Genomic DNA, 21,495 nt, shown 5'->3' with positions numbered 1-21,495 from the left:
GTGCTTGTAATAAAATCATGTACGGAACTTCTCCTGCCAGGGATGATGAACTACTTTGTGATCTCTCTCAAGTGCTGGGCCTGATGGGGTAACTGTGGACAGTGTAGGAAACAGTATAGCATCTTTGTGCTCTTATGATCAGAGCAAGAAACAAGGTAGAGTAAATACCACAGCCAGATTTTTTAATGCAGATATGAACAAATACATACCAAGACCAGCTTGGTCTTTAATTTTATTTTTCTTACTGAAGAAAGTAATTCTTTCTTTGCTTGACTTGAACTTTTCCTGGATTAAAATTTTCCTGGAGCCTGATCAACTTTTCTGGCATGTTGCTGCTTTGCAGATCATTTGGTCACAGCATAGCTGATACAAGAACTACTGATAGAAATGAGAAAGAATATGGGTAGAGTTAGTCCTCAGTTTTGCTGTCTCCACAAGATGGCCAATTTGTGCAGGTGGTGTTGACCTGATTTATCCTGGGATCTGGAATGAGGTCACCTCAATGGAAGATTTTGTGTTGCAGAGGTTAACACCTGCCAGAGAACATGCCACAGTCCCTCTAAATTATCCAATACAGTATGAAAGTCTGAGGAAAGGAAGGACGTTTCTATACTGTGGATCAGGATGACTTGTAGGAGATGCTTAAACATTGGTATAACAGTGAGTTTACAGAGAAGCCCAAGCACAAAAATGGAAGTCTGACTGTGAACTACCCAAGAGAAGAATCCTGTTTGGAATTAATAAAAACTTACAATATGTCCTTGTTTGATTTCCATAAGCCTCTTCTTCTTCTGTCAGCTATTTTTTTTAACTGCCTACCTAGGCAGTTGTACAGTCATGCATGTTTTTTATGGAAAATAATTATTTGTTTTGTGAATTTTTGAAAGATGTTACTTAGCAGCAATCTTAAATACATTAAGTCAAGAAGGTATTTCTATTTATGTAATTTCCTTCCATACTTTCACTTTCTATGATGTCCTGATGAATTCCCTAAAAAGACATAACAATTAACTGATAGAGAAGTTGGCATATTATAGTCTAGAAAGATTTATTTTTCATGGCCAAGTTTTACAAGGAAGACTATTCTGTAGCTCTTTGCACAGATATGCATGGATGAGTGGATTGTAAGTATTACTTCTACAATTGGTTCTGGAGGCATTAGCTGACAGGGTGATTGTGACCCTTTCCCACACATGTTAGCAATGATCTTGTTGCATCAGCATTGCTGGAGATATTGAAATGAGCTGACTTTGTGAGAGTTTCCCAAGTTTAAATTCCTTAACTGTAAAGCAATATCTTAACAGTTATATGCTATTCAATGACAGAGGGAAAAGGGGAAAAGAGATTGAGAGATGCATAATAATTTTGATTTTTTGCCACTGTCTTGATAAGTAGCAAGTACATTCCATGGCTGTATCTGTGCCATCTCTTCAGAAAGATCCTGTTTGTGATGTTTATGCAATTTCCTGCTAGTGATAACAGTTCCATTTTGTTGCATCTAATTCTTGCCCTATTTTCAGCGAAGTGGTATTGATACAGAAGGTGGCACGAATGGAACCTTACCTGTCCTATTTTCACCAAGACTTTGCTGTAAGCATACAGGTTGGTATTTTGTAATTGATTGGTAATTGGTGGAATTACAATTCCACCTAAGGTTCTTGTGTGTCAGTGCATGTTTAAAGCAGTCTAATACCCTTCAAAATATCCTAGACCAGCTTTTGCTGGCTGCTGCTAAGGGGAATCAAGGCCTCAGGTTCCCTCTGGCTCTCCCCATGCTTGAAAATACAAGTTCCACCACTCTTCTGCATAACACATATAATGCATACCAGAGGCAGGTTGGAAATTGGCTTTTAATGATTGATATTTCTTGTGTGAAGTGAGGATGTTGTGCTGAATATAAAAGTGCTGTAAGAGCATCACTAGCAATGCTTGAACTATCACAGACATGTCACTGATGCCAATATTTAAGTTCTACTTATTGAGAGCATAAGTTCTGGCATTACCTTCCCTTGGATGCAGGTACCCCCTTCATTGGTGGCAATTAATGATAAATGACAGAGGAAGAAGGAAATAAACCAGATTAAAAGCCATCTCTTTCTATCAATTTATATTGACTTTTAGAGGTGGGAAACCTATTATTACTTAGTTTACCCTAAGAATTCTACTAACTGAGGTGAAGCCAAGTTCGTGCTTTGCCAACAGGGCTCAAGTGCTTTGATATACTGAATAGTATATGGATTGCATTGATAGCAATATTAAAAGCATTTGCACATTGATAGCAATATTGAGGGCATTTGCTCCATCAGTCATTCGGACTCATTCAAGACACAACTATATTTAAAAATGTAATTCTTCAAGTATTTGCAAAGAGATTCTTGCCTTTGTTCTAGCAAGTAGGATGCGCTGCAGAGCATCCTCCTTCAGCATGAGTGTGGTGCACTTACTGAAAACGTAGTATCACTTTATTTTTAGGCTGCCCACCCCTCTCTGGGAACTAATTCTTTGCAAACAGCATTGTATCACAGGACGGAGTGTCAGATCGAGAATTTGGGAGAGGTAGTTAAATTCTGTCTTTGGAATATATATCTGGCATAATTTACTCTATTGCATAAAAATTCTACATGCATGTGGAGAGTTTCTTAAGTTTCCATCCCAAACCTTGTACTGCAGAGGGGGACCCAAATACCTCATTCCTTTCTCACAGACTGTCTTAAGATGTAAAGTTTTCCAAAGTTTTCCTATTCAAATCGAAGAACAGAATCTCCTGATTGCATTTCCGTCCTGTGTCTCAGAGCAATCTGGAATGAATAAAAAACAAGAGAGAAAAATTTGACACACAGTATTGAGATGCCATGCAAAGCTCTAGAGGGCAGAACAAAAGGGGAGAAAACCCAAGCATTCCAGCCATGGGAACATCTGTACAAAAGCACTTCAGCAAAGAATTGCCAGGTGGTGATGTGGCCCATGAGAGAGTGTGCTGGTCCTGGACACGGGGGCCTAGAGTGTACTTGTATATCTGGTAGTGACTTGTTGGATTACATCGAACAAGGCTGGTCTCTTCCACCTCTGTTGATGTTGTACACTGACCTGCACTGGAATTGTAGGTTCTAGCAAAGTATAAATTTTACCTGTGATTCTCTAAATGTACATGCAGGTACAACTTCTGTTTTACTTATATACTAATAGCATTATTTGTAGATTGACAGTCCTGTCCATGTTTGAGTGCTAGTTTTCTGAAAACGCAAGTTTTGCGTATATGTTCTTTGCCCTTCAGGGCAGGTTCAGTCTGAACCCCTTTATTCTACTTGCCTCAGTTCTCTTTGATAAAACCACATCATCTCTGAAATGTATTAACATTTTAGAACACAGCTTTTATTTGAATTCTAAAAGTAGCGTTTGCCACTGGTACTCCTGTATATAGTAAATTAAAGTCATACTCCAAACAAGACTCCTGACTGTAATCCTATTTTACAAGATTTTGAGGCAATTGCTACTGCCATTAACTATAAGTTTAATATAAAAAGTACACAACTGTCGTCTTGGTCATTCCATTTACTACAGTGTTTTTCTGGCCTCACTGTACCCTTTGGTTGGAAGAGATGGTGCTTTTATGAAATATTTCCTGGACTTGCATATAACACAATCACAAGCCCTAGAAGACATGAATTAAAATAGCAGATGCTATTCCCATTGAAAGGAACAATGTGTTTAGACTGACAAAATGGCATATATAGCCTGGTTCCTAAACAGTACCTTGGACAAGTAAGAGTGGTAATTTGCAAAATTGGAATTGATCTCTGAAATATAGTCTAACAGTAGAAAATTTGAGCATAGAAGCTCTGGATATACTGTATGTCATGGACAGAGCTATGTGAAGTAGTTCAGAGGAACACTTTATTCACCACAACTGGTTTGGGTGGACTAAATATTTGAAAATTCACCTTGACTTCAATATTGATATGCCATACAAAGCTTTCGAAGGTTGAACCAAAAAGAAAAATCCAGAAGTGCAACTGAAACTTTTTGTAATTTCTGCAGGGTCTGAAATATTGAATGTCACATTTCCATTTGAAAACAGGAGTTATGAAACAACAAAATAAAGAGGCAAATTTTAATTTTTAAATGACAAATGTCTTTGTTAACATAAAAAACATGAGTTAATGATTTCATGTATCTGTGATTTTTTTTTATTTTAATTTTTTTTATTTTGCCAAGAAAACAGAAGGGACTTTCATTTCTTGTTGACCAGCAACTAATGGGAAAATCAGTAATTCACATAGTTGGAAGCAGAACAGTGGGATGTGACTGTCAATAGGAACAGTTTTGTAATATTCAGAAACACCTTTAACATCATGCTGTTTGATACTTTACCAAACCAAAGTCAAATATAAAGTGTGTTCAAGTCTCTACAATCATACATAATTCAAAAGAGGTTCCCTGATAGAACTTCTGCTAATGTTTTAAATCCTGCTTCTGTGCTTCTCTCTGGTCCTGTAAAGAATGAAAGGAACAATAACTATCTACTGTCACTGAATGCTGTTATACAGGCAAACAGTAATTCCTGTGTACCTTCTAGATAAGAGAGAGATTATAATCCTCTTAAGGCTAGCTTTGTGTGATCCATTTGTTTGCCGTTTGTTACACAGACGGTAGCAACGGAATGCCAGTTTTCACAAAAGAAGCCCTGAAGCCTAGTTGTGTGATGTATCAAAAATGTAACCTAAATAATGTTTAATTGACAGAGCAGATTGTTTATTTTTAAATAATTGCACTAAATTGCTGTGCTTAAAACGCAGTTAGGCTTTGCTGAGCTTTACCAGCCTATCAGCAGCTGCAGAATCGTACGTTTTTCTGCAATAATAGGCAGATGTAAAAATTAACTGTGGCAAAGTAGCCTGAAACTGCTTGTTCTAATATAGTGAATGACTGACTTCCCAGCTCCAGTTGTTTTTTTTTGCATTGATCACTTTTAAAGCAATGAGCCACAGCCCAGATTTGGGTCATAGATTTAGCTCTTTAAAAGATCTCTTATTAGAGTTGTATATATCAGATAGTGAATGAGAACTTGTGAAGGGGGAATTGCACAAATCCCATGCACGTGGCAGCACCTCAGTTCATTGATCAGCAGTGAGCAGACAGTCATTAGAAGGTATTTATGAACATAGAGCAGTTTTTCTGGATTCATGCACTTTAACTTCATGCCTTCTGGTTTGTGGAAAGAGTAGAAGGTGTGTTCTTTACGTTCTCACCCACTAACAAAACTTTCTGGAAATCCTTATTCCCTAGCAGAAGAAAGTTAGACTTCGAAACAATTGTTCTCTGATAGGCATAAATCCAAGGCTAGACTCAAATGCCTAATGCTAAGCACCAATGTGCACTCATGTAGTCACCAGTCCTACAAGCATAGCAGAGATCAGAGGAGGTTCTTCAGTTATGTCTCCAAAGCTGCCATGTACAGGATAAGAGACCCCGTCTCCCAACCAGTTGTATCTGATAGATGTACTGAGAATGGGACATGTGGGTGAACAGTTCAGCACAGTTGTGGGTGCAAGTCAGGGGGAGTTGTTTTGTTTAGTGTGGTTGTAAGAAAGCCTGAATATTGAATTGCATATGACATAGGTAGCTTTAGATAGTAAAGTGCAAAACCTGACCTCGTTCTGCAGTTCCTATGTCTTTCATTGATGTGTAGTTAATATTCTTAATAACTTTTACTTATATTTACTTTGCCAGTAGTATTTACTATTTAGGTGACACATTATAACAGCATTTCTATCTAGATATTAAATAATTTTCTGTTGTCTGCTTACTGTTGCTTTCTCTCAGTGTAACATAAAGATTTTCAAGGGAATCTGTCCATACATATATTTTTATTTTAATAATAACAACACTCTGTGTTAAAACTCCTAATAATTTTAAATCAATCCCTTATAATTTGACTTCCATGACTGCTCTGTCATTTCAATCTTATTTGTGCCTACCCTGTGCTCATTCTTATTTTCAGTGTTCTTCCCATCTGTCATCTGCCCACAAATCTTTTTTAAAAATTCCATCAGAAAAACAAACTATTATGCATGCTGAAATAAAACAATCTCCACACAAACTGCCCCCTTTCTTCCTACACCTCTGAAATATTTTTACCAGGTGTGCTTGGCTGAAGGGCCAAACACAGTAGATGCTGATCACATGGTCATAGCTGGAATTAACTTTAAAATTTCTGTTCAGTGGAAATTACCATCTTGTTTTATTTTTCTTCAGCAACAAAATGGTAACGTAGATGACATCTGTCTTTCCAGCTGTTCCTTGTGCTCGAAGAACCACTCTTCTCTCTCAGAAATTAACCAATCATCCTCTTAAAACCGAGAAGCCAGAAAAATAAGGCAAAGAATAGAAGAAAACTGATGTGGGAATAGATATAAAAATAATCCAAAAAGGGTCATTTGATAAGGATGCTACATTTCCATCTGTTGCTTTAGTTTCCCCATGTTGAAATAAATCCCAAAGCACTTCTTAGATTTCACAATTTGATTGTAATATATGTAAAATAAAGAAAATAAAATTGCTATGATAAAATAGTAGAATGATTTGTCAGACACCTTTGAATCTCTTCTGCACTCTGCCTATGAGTTGATCTGCAGTAATATATTTATAACTTTCTCAATAATTCAGTATTCAGCAAAAGCAGCCATTAAGAGTATCTCAAACATTCCTTCCCTAGTTTGCACTCAATTTTGCACTTCTGCACCACAGTACAGTAGCCTATGCTCTATAACTTTTATGTAATATTTGAACTTGGACAAGTGGAGGCTCCATATCTGATGGCTTTCCCTTTCACACGAGATTTCTTTGTGCTCCTGTTCAGTGTCTTTATTACCGTGTTGTGACTTGTGACTGCTGTCAGAGGATTGGGCCATAAATATGCACCTATACTTTAGAAATAAAGACCAGTGCTCTTTTATTTAGAAGAAACTGCATAGATTTTGGTGATGAACATCTCTGGTTGGAGGAATGTCTTCTCCTGTAGGTTTCTGTAGCACCTGACCAGGTGTTTAAAAGAACTGTTGTTTTGAAAGAAAATATATTCTACACTCATTTGTGACATGAATTGGTAACCAGGTAAAATTTCTGCAGTAAATCCTAATAATTATAGCAAGATTGTGAAGCTCTAGGTCCTCTCTAAACTGTGGCATCCCTTGGATTTTATTCTTAAGCCCCACTGGCCTCTAACAAAATAATTTATGTCCTCTGAGGTGTCAAAATTTTCAAAAGCATTTGGTGTGCTTCCTCAGAGCATGTGCAAAGACCTATTAAGAAAGCCCTTTTCGAACTCCACCAAAGATGCAGATGAATAGATGTGCGTGTATATATGTATCTCTCTCTATCTAACTATCTATAATGTATTTCCCAAGGTAGTGTATTGATATGCTTTGTCCTTTAAGAGACATGATCTTTTCACTTCTGCAGCTGTTAGTGCCAGCACATTCACTTTCCAAATGGGAAAAAGCAAGACATTCTTTTAGCAAAAAAATTTGATTTTGTACAGTACAAAATATTGCTTATGTTTAGGCCAGCAATTTCAATTGCTGTATTTGAAATATTTGTATTTTTCTTGTACGTAATGAGTAACATGGATTCTGGACATACCACTTTTTTTTCCTCCTTCTAGGTTGGTTTGGGTTTCTCTTGTGGTGGTTTTTGAGTTTTGTTGGTTGGTTTTGGGTTGCCTTTTTTTTTTCCTTTTTTTGGTGACTGCCACAAATTCTTTAGAATAAGAGGCTTCGATTTAACCTGTTTGATTTAAATAATATTAATATTTGGCAAAACAAAGAGAGAGAATAAATGTTAATCATTGGAGAGTGCTTGCGTTACCTGGATTTCCATTACAAGCCAAAATATAGGGCAATTACCAGTTTCTATATATAGTTATTTGTGGGAGTCTGCTGGCAAGAAAAAAAAAAGATTTGGTTTAGTAACTTGGTTTGACTTGAAATCCAGTCATGTCTCAGGCAAGCCCCTAATTTTAAACAAAAAACATCTGTTTGCCTAGAGCTTTGCCGTAGATATTTCATATCGATAGCTGATTTGTTTTTGTCCTTTTTCAGTTTCAAAGTGTCAATAATGACAATGTGAATAAAAGCAAGTTTAGTGTATTCCAAGCTACCTTATTGTCCATAGACAATGGGGAATTTTGTGCATTGCTGTGTAAGCAAATCACTTTCAATGTTTTTCCAAACACAAATATTTACAGGCAGAGATGAGGAGGGTAAGAAGGGGAGATAGTAACCGATCTATGGTCCTGGTACAGGAGAGTCAAATAGGGCAATATGTATTGTATTGCGGACTCATTCAAATGAAATGCTAGTTGATCTTTATCTCCACTGAACCAGGGTATCTTTAAAACAAATCTCTTGTTCCAGAATAGGCACAGAGTTCAGTACTTTCCTATGCTGGGCAAATTGTTCCACACTGAAACTGCACGTATCAAATAGCTGTGCTGCTACAGTAGAAAGGACTCAAATGTTGCTTAAACTTGCTAATATATACACTTGTTTTTTCTTTCTTTTTTTTTTCCTTGTGATGTCTACTTCCACTTGTTGTTTCTGACTGCTGTCTGGGATTGCATTTCTGTGTTGAAGTTTTGCTGCTGTTTTATTTTCAGATGTCATTTCTCCAAGAGCTTGCAGCCCTTGCCAAATAAAAGAATATTGATTATTTTTTCATTTTGGCAAAATACCAAATAATGATGATGAGATTAATTTAAAGTTGCCTCTAATCCTAGGAAGATGTGGCCTTTTTCTAGAGGTTTTGCTTTGCTTTTTTTTCCTCCCCCCCCTTTTTTTTTTAATTTCCATCTAAAAAAATACGACTGTATTTACTTTTGTCTCTGTGACCTTACAGCTGATCACCCTCATTTTGGCAAAGCAGAATTTTCAATAACAGATTGAAAATCTTCAATCCCAGAGATATTTAATGCCCATTTTAAAGACTGAGACTTAATTGAAAAAGCAGTAAAATTTGGGACAGATTCTGCAACTGCTAATACATTTTCCAGAGTGAATTCCAAAAGTAAATTAACTGAAATAAAAATGTTGACTCAAGGAGTAGGATATTTCTCAATGTGAGTAAAAAGGTCTATCCCACTTTTAGTTACTTTCCATAAATGGCTGTGCTGTAATTATAGCATGTGTTAAGTTAGAGACTTGGCTGGATAGGAATATTTATAAAAGCTGACATTTCAATAAATTGACCTGGTTTACAAGATTCTAAAGGAACAGCAAGAAATAAGGAATAACCACCTGACGTGGCAAGTATGTTAAAACAAATCAAACAAGAAGTTCTGATTTGTGAGCCCATGAGTACTCTTATATAGTCAATGGAGAAAACAAATCAAATGCTTGTAAATGCTGTTTAAGGGCTTACACACAACTTGACTTGATTAGAAAACTAAATATTTAATTATTTGTGGTTTTGATTTTATGAATGTTGCTTTCCTTTACTTGTGCTCTCAAGATGTTTGACGTCTGGTGAGAAAAATTGCGGATAGTGTTTCCATGTGTGGTGCCCATACAGCAGATTTTGATCCTCATGCTATGCTCACATAGCCATCTTCACGCTGGAGTCCCATTGATGTCCATGGGAGTTTCTTAATGAAGAATACAGAAACTGAAATCTGAGATTAGAATTTGGCTTGAGAGTTCAATTCAGGTTCCTTCCTTCAGCCAGTATGATGCCATCATCATTTTGGTCCCCTGCTGCTTTTAAACAATGTAGGCTTAAAACAAACCCAGATTCCAGTGCCGTCCTGTCAGTGTGACCACATTTGGAAGGTTCCTTGTTAGCATTTTATTTCTTTCTTGTGCTCTCCCTTTTTTTTTCTTTTTTCTTCTTTTAATAGTTTAAATTGCACATGATCTCAGGGGTAAGATTGTCAACAAGATTTTTAAGACCCATTTACTCTTGCAAGATCAATGGGTGTATTTGATGCATTCAGAGCAATCAGACATGCCAAGCAAATGGTAAAAAAGTTACGAGAGGCTAAAACAGTTGATGAGACAGACTTCCTGTGCCTTTGGTTTTCAGGTCCAGAGCTGTGCCACCGTGAGGAAAACGTGCATCCTAATTGTTCTTTGTCTCTTCCAAAACCAAGCTCTCACTGAGGAGTAAAGAGATCCTTCTCCTCCACAGAGTGCACTGTGACTTTCTTTAAAACTGTCATGGCTTAAAGCTTTACAGTAACAGAGGCTTTGTTCTTGTAATGCTTGCAATGTGGGTGGCAAGGCAAAGTCAGGAGTGGTCTAAGGCTGTGGCATGGGCTCTGAGTCTAAAACTGAGAGAACTATAAAAAAGCAAAGGAAAAATGTGCTTGTATAATAGGAGCCTGGTGCTGTGGAAGAGAAAATTCTTCCACAGGAAAAGCAGGACACTGACTGGAGGGTCTTGGTGGGTCTGCCCCGCAGCCCATTGGAGAGGGCAGAGCAGCATGGGGAGATTGCTTAGAAAGGACCTGCATGTGGGAAAAGTTGTTTGGAGTGTTCAGCTACCCAGAGAAAATGTTTCCTCAGGCATTTCAGTTTCTTCCTGATGTTGATAAAGACAAGAATTCTTGATGCTCTCCTTCCAAGAAGCTACTGGGTTTGCTTTCACTAACTCCTGTTTTTCTGCATAAATATAATGCAACAATCACCGTGACTTTGATACTGTTCTAATTATGAATAAGTTTTAAGCTTCCATTTGGTCTTGTACACTTCAGTAACACTTACAAGTATGAATATTATACAAAGTTAAAATCTTTTGTATTTGTGCAGGAGATATCCTTGTACAAGAGGAATTCGTAAAGATACAATTTTGAATCTGCTTGGTGCTGAACACCCCATTGATTTCCCCTAAATTCACTGGCTTCTGTGTTTCTCTGGAACAAAATGGCTAAATAAACCAGCGCAGTAAGTCACACACTCAGGCGAAAGGCTATAGCTATTGCTGCATGGATCCTCAAGTCCTGAAATGAGCTTAGGGACACAAAAAGCCATTCATATTACAAATTACCCTTTGCTTTTGAACTGTAAATTATCTTTATTATTAGGCTGGCCATGGTACTGCAATTATTAGGTGCCCTGTGTCTAAAGGTTTGAGCAATTAGAAGTCCGGGGTGACAGTCTCATGATACAGAGTGATAAAATATGTCCAGTCAAGACAAAGAGATGGTCTATATTCGTGTCTTCAGCATGTATCACAGGGAGCCTGGAAGCTGTGCTGCTCTTAAACATTTCAATTAGCCCTGACATGGCCACTGTGAGCCCACAGATTATCTCTGTGTTGCTGTTAAGTTTTTATGAGTCTTTCCCCTCAGATTACCCATTTTCACAGCAATCTATAAATCTGAAACTGCAACATCTGATTAATTCTCCCAGAAGAGAATAGTGAAGATCTAGATTTTTTCATTAATGAAGTTTGTGCTGTTCTGAGGTCTCATATATTTCACCCATTGTTTTGCAGTTTTTTCCCATTCTAATCTCTCTCCTTAGGTACCAAAGGAGGCAGGAGTTTCAATATCACCCACTTCTTCTGACCTAGCAAATTAGACTGACTTTTCTTGTAGCACCATTTTGCAAGCTGATGGCCATTCTTTGTTGTTTTCAGAGTCAACAAAGCTGTAGTGTACCATTATTATTTCTCCATTGCAAACAATTGCTTGGCATAACTTTGCTATTGAGTATTGTGCAGTCTTTCTTTTATACACCATATTCCAAATTAAATGTCATGTGGCTTTGCATATTTTTGAGCTTTGAGATCAAATGAACCCAAAAATGTAAAATGAAACTGAGCTGAATCTGCTACATATTTCCTGCTGTCAGATGGAAAATCTGAGAAACAAATACGCCTTCACCCTTCGCAGATAGGGAAGCTGAGGCACAGATGTCTATTTAAAGGTATTCTGGTGGCAGATGAAGAAGAAAATTTCTCTCTCAATGTCTGTCTTATTTGGTGGAGAAAGCTGGATGATATTCATGTGGTATTTTCTTCAACAAAGAAATTCTTTCACTGTAGTATTAGGTAAATTAGCTCAGTGATAAAAAGGCAGATAAGAACCCAGATGTCATGTACAGCAATATTCTTTCAAACAGCTTGTGAGCCCTTGAAGTAAGCTTCCAAAGTTCTGTGTCATAAAGGCCTCCAAAAACGTGTCGGAAGAGCAATGAGATTTGTATATTTGTGTCTATGATTCTCATGTAAAGATCAAAAGACACACAGGCTAGATAACTTCAACCCATGGAAAGTATTTTATGAGGATTTTTAAATGTTTTTTTTTAATGTGGCAATACCATGATAATGGTGCTTAAATTCCTGTTGTTTGGAATACTGTTGAAGGAACGGCACCATCTTCCAGCTGTTCTTTACTGGCCTTAACCTGGGGCCACCACTTGCTGAATTACCCAAAACTATAAGTTAGAGGGCGGTTCAACTAGGTCTGTTTTAGCTATTTAGACTTGCCATCTTTTGTCCATTCAGTGGATACTGTACTTCCTTGCCTGGACGCGGGGCAAGATTTGCTTTTGTCTTACCCTCTCTGTGGTATCCTACCAACAACATATACAGGAATGCTCTTGAAGCACAGGGGTGAACTAGGTCAATGAAACAGGTCAAACTGTGGCCCATAGATCACTGATGAGTCTCTAGAAAGGAAGCATTGAAAATCCAGGAAAAGTGCTGTCTAGGACAATGGTCCATGAAATATCTTTTTGGTTCTCTGTAAAAAGTTGCAAACCTGTGGCCAAAGGGAATGAATCATCTTCACCTTCTGTTCGCATCAAGTCTGAATCCTTATGCTTTCATGTTCTCCATGTGGATTTCCACTAACATCTATCCTGAGACAATTGAGATTGTATTCTGCCAGAATATTAAACACATCTTGAGATGCAAGAGCAATGGATATGAACACTAGTGCAACTCAAGCAGGAAGAAAGTCAGTTTTACTGCATTTGTGAGCAACCTGATAATATATTTAATGTAGACATTTTTGTGACCATTTTGATAAGCTTTGCTTATAATTTATAAGGAAGAAAAGAGCATATTCAGTTCCAATTATGTAGGCCTTATAGGCATCTGGATGTTTTCCTTGCCTTTAGTATTCTATGAAACAGTGTAGATGAATATAGGTATTTCCTTCACATGTGTTGTATGCAATTAGGGGTTTGTGTTTCTTTTTGGGTTATATATGTTTATATAGAGGATATTTACCATATTACTCTACTCAGCAGTGGAGAGCCTGAAGCAGCCTGCCATGCTTTTTCAACCATGTTATGCATATTGGTAGGAATGCCTGTCACCTCACATCTCATACCAAATCTACAACTGCTTCATTTAAATTCTGCTTCCATTTGTTGTTCCTACATATTCCTGAAGTATTATACTTTACAGAAATCCATACTACTAATGCATGTATTTTGAAACTGTGTTTGCTTTTAATTGATTGTTTGGAAATATGTTGACTGATCAGCTGCATAAAACCCCTGGTGAAAATGCCATCTAGTAGTCTTATCATAGCTGTCCCCATGCATATCAGGCTTTCTTAAACAAAGTAATTAATTGTAAATCACAGAAATAAAGTTCGTGTTCTTTTTAGTCCAACTATCTTTTCCAATAATGAACACTATCCTTCCCACCTGCACTTTGCTTTTTCAACAGAGGTTTTAGTGGTAATAAATTCTGCCTCCTCTTCCCTGTCTCAATGCTTCCATCCCAGTTCATTATAGAAAGGTATTTCTCATTAAGGCTCTTCTTTTTCTTGCCTGCAGTGATATAAGCTGTCAGTCATCAGATTTCTGGCAATGATACCAATGGAGTCATTGAAATTTTGATGGTTCCAATTTTTTAAAACTTTTCTGCTACTCAGATGCTGCCCCTCAGCAGATGCCTATGATAGGACAGTTGATTTCCTTTCCTTTTGTTAATATAAAGGGAATGCAAGAATGGATGCATGTGCCAGCACAAGAAGCCTTTTTTCCTCATATTACTCACCTCTTCTACGAGCACCAACATTAGGGAAAACTCAAGGGATTCTTATGATCGCTCTTTGGCAGCAAGGATCATTCACCTGACTAATGGATGTGGGTTACACACCCAAGTAAACTAGCAACTGCATTGTTATAGCCACAGAACCACACTGTTTTACAGGGCCATTAGGTATCAAAGCTGTACTTGTAGGCTAGTGAATCAGTAGATGTTACAGAGGGTAGAGCCACTGCATTTTTGTCAGGCCTGGATGCCCATGTCTGTGTTCCCTTCCCACAAGGAATGTAGATGTTGAAAGTTGGCTGTCTTCAAGCTAGCCGACTGCAGGATGTAAATATGGACATGTGAATGTTCATCTCTCAGATCAACTACTCAACAGGCATAATGGGAGTATACTCAGTGTATGGAATTTAGAATATGAAATGTGTATCAGTATATTCTGATGCATCAACATTGTCTGCATAAAAAAAAGATCCATTTTTCCCCAAATACAGCAGCTGGTCTAGTAAGATATGTTCCTTTTCTCTACACTTTGCCTCTCCTTAAGACATCTGAGATTCTCTTTCCCAAATTGAGGATCACGTCAGACTGCTCTGTAGTAGAGCAGTAAGTGTTTTGTGACCATCATCATCTCAGCAGATCACTGCTGCCTCAACTCTAGAAATGTATGCATTGTGAATGATATCATTGTTAGAAAAGTCATCCTTTGATAAAAAGACAAAGAAACAGCTCAGCTTGTGCAGGGGCTGAAAGGGGGATCTGCATCATTAAACTGATTAGAATGCTCCAGAGGGTCCTGGGTTTTGTGGAGGACTTAACGTGGCCCTTCTAAAGGGGCTAGTGAGTTCCTCTGTCCCTTCCTCAGTACTGTTTAATTCAACAAATCTTTTTTCTTTTCCTCTTTATTTCTTTATCCCTCACAATCCATTGCTCCTTTCCCCTGCCAGCTGGCTCCCTCAGCTGCTCCATTGATCTCTCAGCCACTCTGGCACTCCTGATATCAGACACAGTGGGAGGCAGAGTAGCTCAGAGATCAGCAGACCGGCAGATAGACCAATATAGGAGTGAATCCCAGAGCCCCAGCAAAAACCCTGAATTTGTTCTTTTGCTTTCTCTCTCCCATAGCAACCCTTTTTGAAATGGTAGATTGGCATTCAAGAGTCTGATGCTTTCAGTAATAACAGAAATAGCTCTAATGTTTCACCTACTTTCTGCAGTTGTTTCAGCAGGGTTAGAGTTCTGACTAAGCTATGAAAGCCACACATTGTATTGTCATGAGAGAGAGTCCCCAGAGAATCTGTTACCAGTCCTGGACAGTTACTCTGTACACTTCTGAATGCCATGTGACTGCAGGATCAGAGTTTGTGAAACGTAATACTTTTAATTTGAGAGGTACTTAAGAATCAGTATGGAGTAGAGCAGGAAGGTTGTGAGAACAGATTTTGAAGATGGTCATGATGAATTAGATCTCCCTTTTTTCCATTTTGTTGGCTGATTGTTGTTTGTGCTGTGTAAAATGGCATGGCAAGAATGAATTCAGACATGTCAGAATGATTTTACATAACTATGTACACTTTCCATCCCCTAGAACATGGAAGGAAAAGGTGGCAGAGATAAGCTGCAGCAATTTAGCAGATATAACTACTTGTTTCTAGTGTCATTTATGGTTAGGTACTGCAGGTCCATGTTCATGCTAAAGATCAGGATGTCGGTAGCTCTCGTTTTGACAGCTCTCAAGAGCAGCAGCTGAATTTATTTTTAAATTTTGACTCTAATGTAGAGTGCCAGTGGAGGTGCACTGCAGTGACTGTTTATTGAAAGTAGGTCTAGTAAGCATGGCCCAAAGCTTTTATAGCCAGTGATGGCTTTGGTTGCCCCAAAGTACCAGTCCATATTCTCTCTCCTTTCCCTCTCTCTTTCCCTGTCCTTCCTCACATGCCAGGTTGTTGGAGACAAACTGAATAAGGCACTTTATTCAGTAAAGAAATTGGAAATAATGAAAGATCATTTGTTATATGACATATCCTAGTTTACACTAAAAACAGATCACAATAGTGTTATTGTTCTTTTCACAGGAAGATCTGTGAATGTTTTACAGGGATTATTTGTATCATTAGCATTCTGTCCAGACGCAGAACCTTGCTCAAGTCCACCCAGCAGATCTGTGGCAGAATCAGAAATATCTGAGTCATCATACTGTGCTCTGTGCATTAGTGAGAAAACTGTGAGCCAAGGAACTCCAGGCTTTGGGAGTTCAAAATCTGAATGTGGGTCAAAATTTTGCATGTGGTTCCTTTTTCTTTTTCAGTGTGGGCTGAGTTGGGCAGATCTTAAAACATCCATCTAGGTCATCAACATCTCAATATAAGGATTTCACTGATTTATTTTCTGAATAAAGATATCCTCAGAGTGGCAAAAAAAGAGTGCCATTAGAGTAAGCCATTTATAAAGAGCTGTAGGAATGGGCTATGCTAAAAGGGGAGGAGAGTACTAGTAGACAGTTATAAATGGCCTTAAAATAATCATGAATATTGCATAAGTGGTATTCGTAACAGCTTAAGTATATTTCCATAGGTGTTTTTTTATATTTACATATTAATTAGTGGATACCTAAGATATAATGTTACTAGAATACCTGTGGTGGTCATGTTTTATTGACAGACTATTGTATCCAAAAAAAGTTGCCAGACATTATGGAAAAATAATTTCCATGGGATTAGTAGAATGCAGAATTTCTTAGTTTGCCAAAAGTTTTACTCTTCACAACCCTGCAACTGTTAAGCGTGCAGTGCCAGAGTAACCCTGCAGCTGATGTGCAGAAACACCTCTTGTTTCCTAGTAGTTATGGGCCCTCCCCCTCTCCACTTGCAAAGGAAGTTCTGCAATCTTTGTATGCTGTATAGGCAAGTCCCTTTTGAAATCTTCTCTTGGGGTACTTGCAGTGTTCAGATAGAGTAGATGAGTCAGTAACCTAAATGCCACAGTTTAACTTGAGCATCACAGTGTTTTGAGTCTTTTCTTCCATGCCTGTCCGTATTGTACACCTTTCCCAAACACAGGTTGTACCATTCTTTTGCTCATAGTTCCTCTTGGCAAACAACCCTGATTTTCGCTGAACTGCAGGCAGAAATCTACTTTCTAATGTGCACCCTCCCTGTGCAAGAGGCTGCTGCATGAGGTGTGTCAGACAGAGTGGAGGATGAGTGGATGGCCTCCTGGCAGCTGCCTTCCTGGCTCCCCTCACCTAGAAATTGTGCCTGCCTCTTGCTAGGTCCTACTCACTTCTGCAGCCCTGTTGGTATCCCCCTCACCTCATTCCTTCTGTGCCGGTCAGAAACAAGAGGACATTCGGCCTTTGCAGCCAGGCTGCTCTTTCTGAGACAGCAAGAGCTTTTTATCACAGTTCCTGGACCTCGATCTGCCAGGCATAGAGGCTGCTCTTCAAGCATATGTTAGCATATATTTGCTTTGGTATCCACCATTCCCAATGTTCAAATCTGTGATCTACTGACTTTTGCTAATAACAGAACTAAATTCTTGAGTTCAGATCTAAATCTTGGGTGCAATTCTAGCATAAAAAACTTTTCACAGTTGTGCAGAACAATTTTTTTTAATTAGTTTTCCTGCAACAGATTTATATAAAAATTTGGAACGAGATTTTTGCATTTAGAAAGAACACTCAAAATTTATTTGTTCTTTGGTATGAAAATGCGGCAAACCATAAATGATAATAAGTAGTAAACAGAAGGTGTACTGTTTGGATTTTTTCTGAAATTTTAGTAAGATTTCTTACATCTGCTCTTGCACATAGCTAGGATTCAAAGGGTTTGGCTAATTAGTACTGGCTTGGGCTTGTCATGAAAGCGGTACCACTATATTCAGCACCTTCAGGAATTTATTACTGTGACACAGAATATTGGCATAGAGGGTTTGATTCAGTTGCCTAACTAGATGTCTGGAGCCCTTGAAATGTCTTATACTATCCAAGAAATCTATGTATGGACAGGCTATGAGACTATGCTGTTTTGTACCAGCAATTGGGGGCCTGATGGTATCCCCAAGTGTATTTCAAATGGCACTAGGTATCTGTGTTGAGGCACCATAAAAAAGTTCAGCTTGTCTGAAAGTAGACTATAGGTGTTGCCCAAGAAAACCCTTTATTAGGAGTATTTGGCAAAATTCGGGGCAGGGAATCAGAATTTTTCTCTTATTGCTATTGACTCAGTTGCCTCTCTTTCTTCATATGAATGGAAATACTAATTCCTACCATATTTTCGTTTATAATCGTTGTACAGTGCTTTAAAGACACAAAATGCATCATAAATATTATATGCAACGCACTTAATTGTGGCAGTTGAATAACATAACACTATGAAATTGTCTGATCTTCCATGCAAAGCATGGAAATAACACGGGTGATTCATTGCTGGGGACTCTGTGCTCTGCATCAGCTCTTAACCAATGGTGTTAAAGGGGCACTCTGCTGCTGGAAGTGAGCTGTCTTTGTGGAGATGTAAAATGGGAGTCTTGATCGCTGTTATTAAAGAAGGGGTCATGCTTTTAGTTAACACTACTGTTCAGGCCATTTCCAGCTGAGACAATTTGTTATTTCCATACACCTATTTTCTCTGCGGAAGTGTTCATTTTATAGCTGGTCAAATGAAAGTCATCACAAATTATGAGACATGATTTAGACATGTTAAAAATAAAATTTTGTGTTATATGTGTTAGATAATTCTTCCTCTTTCTCCCTTATGAATTGTTTCTGTACACTGTTAAAGAGTTTCAGTGTTCAAAACTAAAAGGATCCTAATTCCAATAGCTGTATAAAGGGTGCATTTATAATCATCTTGGAAAGTTTTGGAAGGAAGAAGAAAGTTTTCAGCATCCAAAGAATAAATCATAACTCTCAAGTTTGGCACGTCCTTATCTTTACTTGGCAGGACCAGGATAATTAGTCTGAACACTCAAAAGTTGGAGCCCTTTTCCAAAAAGTCTTTTTAAAACAAAAGTAATTGAAAGGTCCCCTCTTTGTGTCATTTCCTTATGAGAATGTAGGAAAGATAATTTGCAGTTTACTATCAGTGAGTTTTGTGGTTTTCCTTCTAACTGCATCTCAGGTCATCTACTTTCCAAAAAATGCATTGCAAAGTGGAACTGGCATAATGAAATGTGTAGGAAACTACATCTTAATACACTGGAGATATTTTGGGTGTGGCTGATAGTAATTTTATGGACTGTCCCATATGGTCAGTATCATTTAGCACTATAGGCTATGTAAATATTTGTCTCACAAGCTAATGCAGCCAGATATAACTTGTGGGATTATACCCTTGACTGATCCAGCTGTTTTCTAATGGCAGAATCCTTACCTAGGATGGCTGATGTAGCTTAACAAAAGTTATGAGCAAACTTTCCAGATTTATTCCTACTAATGTTTAGCACTTTAGATTCAAGAACTAATTTCTGCTAGATAATACTAATTTTGTTTGCTTTCCTTGGTGCACCCACCTTATTTTACTGTGTTCTGTCATAGCTTTATGTGGTAAATCAGAAAGAAAATACATTTTACACAGCCCTCTTATTTCACAGAGGTAAGGAAAATTTTTTTTTCTTTTTTTTTCTAGCTACATAAAAGTCATCAGCTACAGGCATATCATGCTGTAACCCGGAAAACAAAATTATATGTTTCCATTTTCATTATAAATTAAACAATCTGGAAGAATTACATTGGAAGCATATGAATTAAACCACATAGCTCTCATCATAGATCTTTGGATTACAGAGGTCTTTGGATTTTATTAAGGGAAGGTCAGAACAATGACATCTGAATGATATTTAGCATGAATGCTTGTGCTTTTTCTATGACAGACTGTAGCTTTTGGTATCTTTTGGCTTCTGTGAGAAAAAAACCAGGTTTTCTGTGGGAGACTGGTGGAATAGATGTTTTCTAGATTATTTTCTAGGGATCTGTCACAAATATATGTCTAGAGATACAGATGGATCCTTTGGACATTTTTAATGCTGTTTCTGTGTTTCACTGGGATTCTATTTCATGTAAGCACCTGAATCTCAAAATGAAATGCAGTTAATGTAATGTTAAGGTTGCAATGGGAGATTTTCCAGAAGGTTGTTACACTTTCAAAAATTAGCATCTATTTGTAAGCAGTGTTTGCAGGCTTCTTGTTTTTCTTGGATTTATCTTTTATTTGTTTAAAAAACAGAAGTAGGATCATGCAATTTACCCTAATCTCTGCTCTCAGCAAGCTTCAAGGCATCTTCAAATGGGGATTTCTATTGATGATGTGTGACAGCTTAAACCGTCCACCTATGTTGTTGAATCTAAAGTCATGGAAAGTTCTGATCCTCTAAAATAATGCTTTGAAATTTCCTTAGAATCCTGTATTGTAAAACTAGAGCTACAGAGAGGATTTTTCAAAACATAATCTAATGCAGATGTTTTTTTGAAATCTATCCAAATTTGAAACTTTTTACCCCAAATATCTTCAGAAGGAGATTAGTCTTTGAGGCAAATGGAGGTAAAACCTGAGTGTACAGTTAAAAAAAAATATTTTTTTAAAATCTGTAAGAGTAAAGGTGTGAATTTTCAGAGATAAAGATCAATACAGATTATGCCCTGTGAGCCAGAGAAACTGAATTGTTTGAGTTAGAATCCAGAAATCCTAATCTAATTTTTTTAGGAACTTTAAAAAAACAAAACAAAAAAACAAATTGCTTCAGCATTAATTCTGCAATGAGAGGAAGAATTGTTTGGAGAATATAATCTCCTCTAACCAGTAGGATATTAAAACGGAAAAAAGTCAAGAGGCTGATTGTACATACGGTAACTGTTTTGTGTAACAATCTAATTCTGAAACCGTAACAAAATAAATGAATAAGCATAAAGAGGTGGTTGGCTTTTGGGGGGCTTTTTTGTTTGTTTGTTCATATTTGTCTTTATTCCCTTTTTAACAGAAATACAGTATATTTTCTATTGCTTGGCACATAGGATATCTACAAAAATGTCACTCTGAAATCCAAGTAGTATGCTCTAGATACCTATGAGAACAAGTGATATAGTAAACATGATGGTGATCTTCACTCAGCTTTCAGAGTGTGGTCTGCTTTTGTGACCTTAGTCCAAGTAACACAGCTGCAAAACACAAGTGCTCTGGAGGGACAGGGATGATGGTTTGTTTTACAGTCTTTTAGTTAATTTAGCAAACTAAAATAACAGTTGCTTTGTAGTCAACTTTGCTAGACAGATAAACAATAGTGACAATTTCATATGATGTATATAGACAGAAGAGGTTAGCTGCAACCCCTGAGTGATGGAGCTTGTCATATTCCCTTCTCCAGTAATGCACAAGGTTAGAAATCAATGTCTTAATCATGGGCAGCTCTGGGCAATTCAGATATATCACACACAAACAGGCTTCTAATTACATTTAAGAAATACATATCATACATATATAAACTGACATAAAT

This window comes from Gymnogyps californianus, chromosome 12 (genome assembly GCF_018139145.2).
Source record: "Gymnogyps californianus isolate 813 chromosome 12, ASM1813914v2, whole genome shotgun sequence".
NCBI lineage: Eukaryota > Metazoa > Chordata > Aves > Accipitriformes > Cathartidae > Gymnogyps > Gymnogyps californianus.
This window is presented reverse-complemented; position numbering follows the sequence as displayed.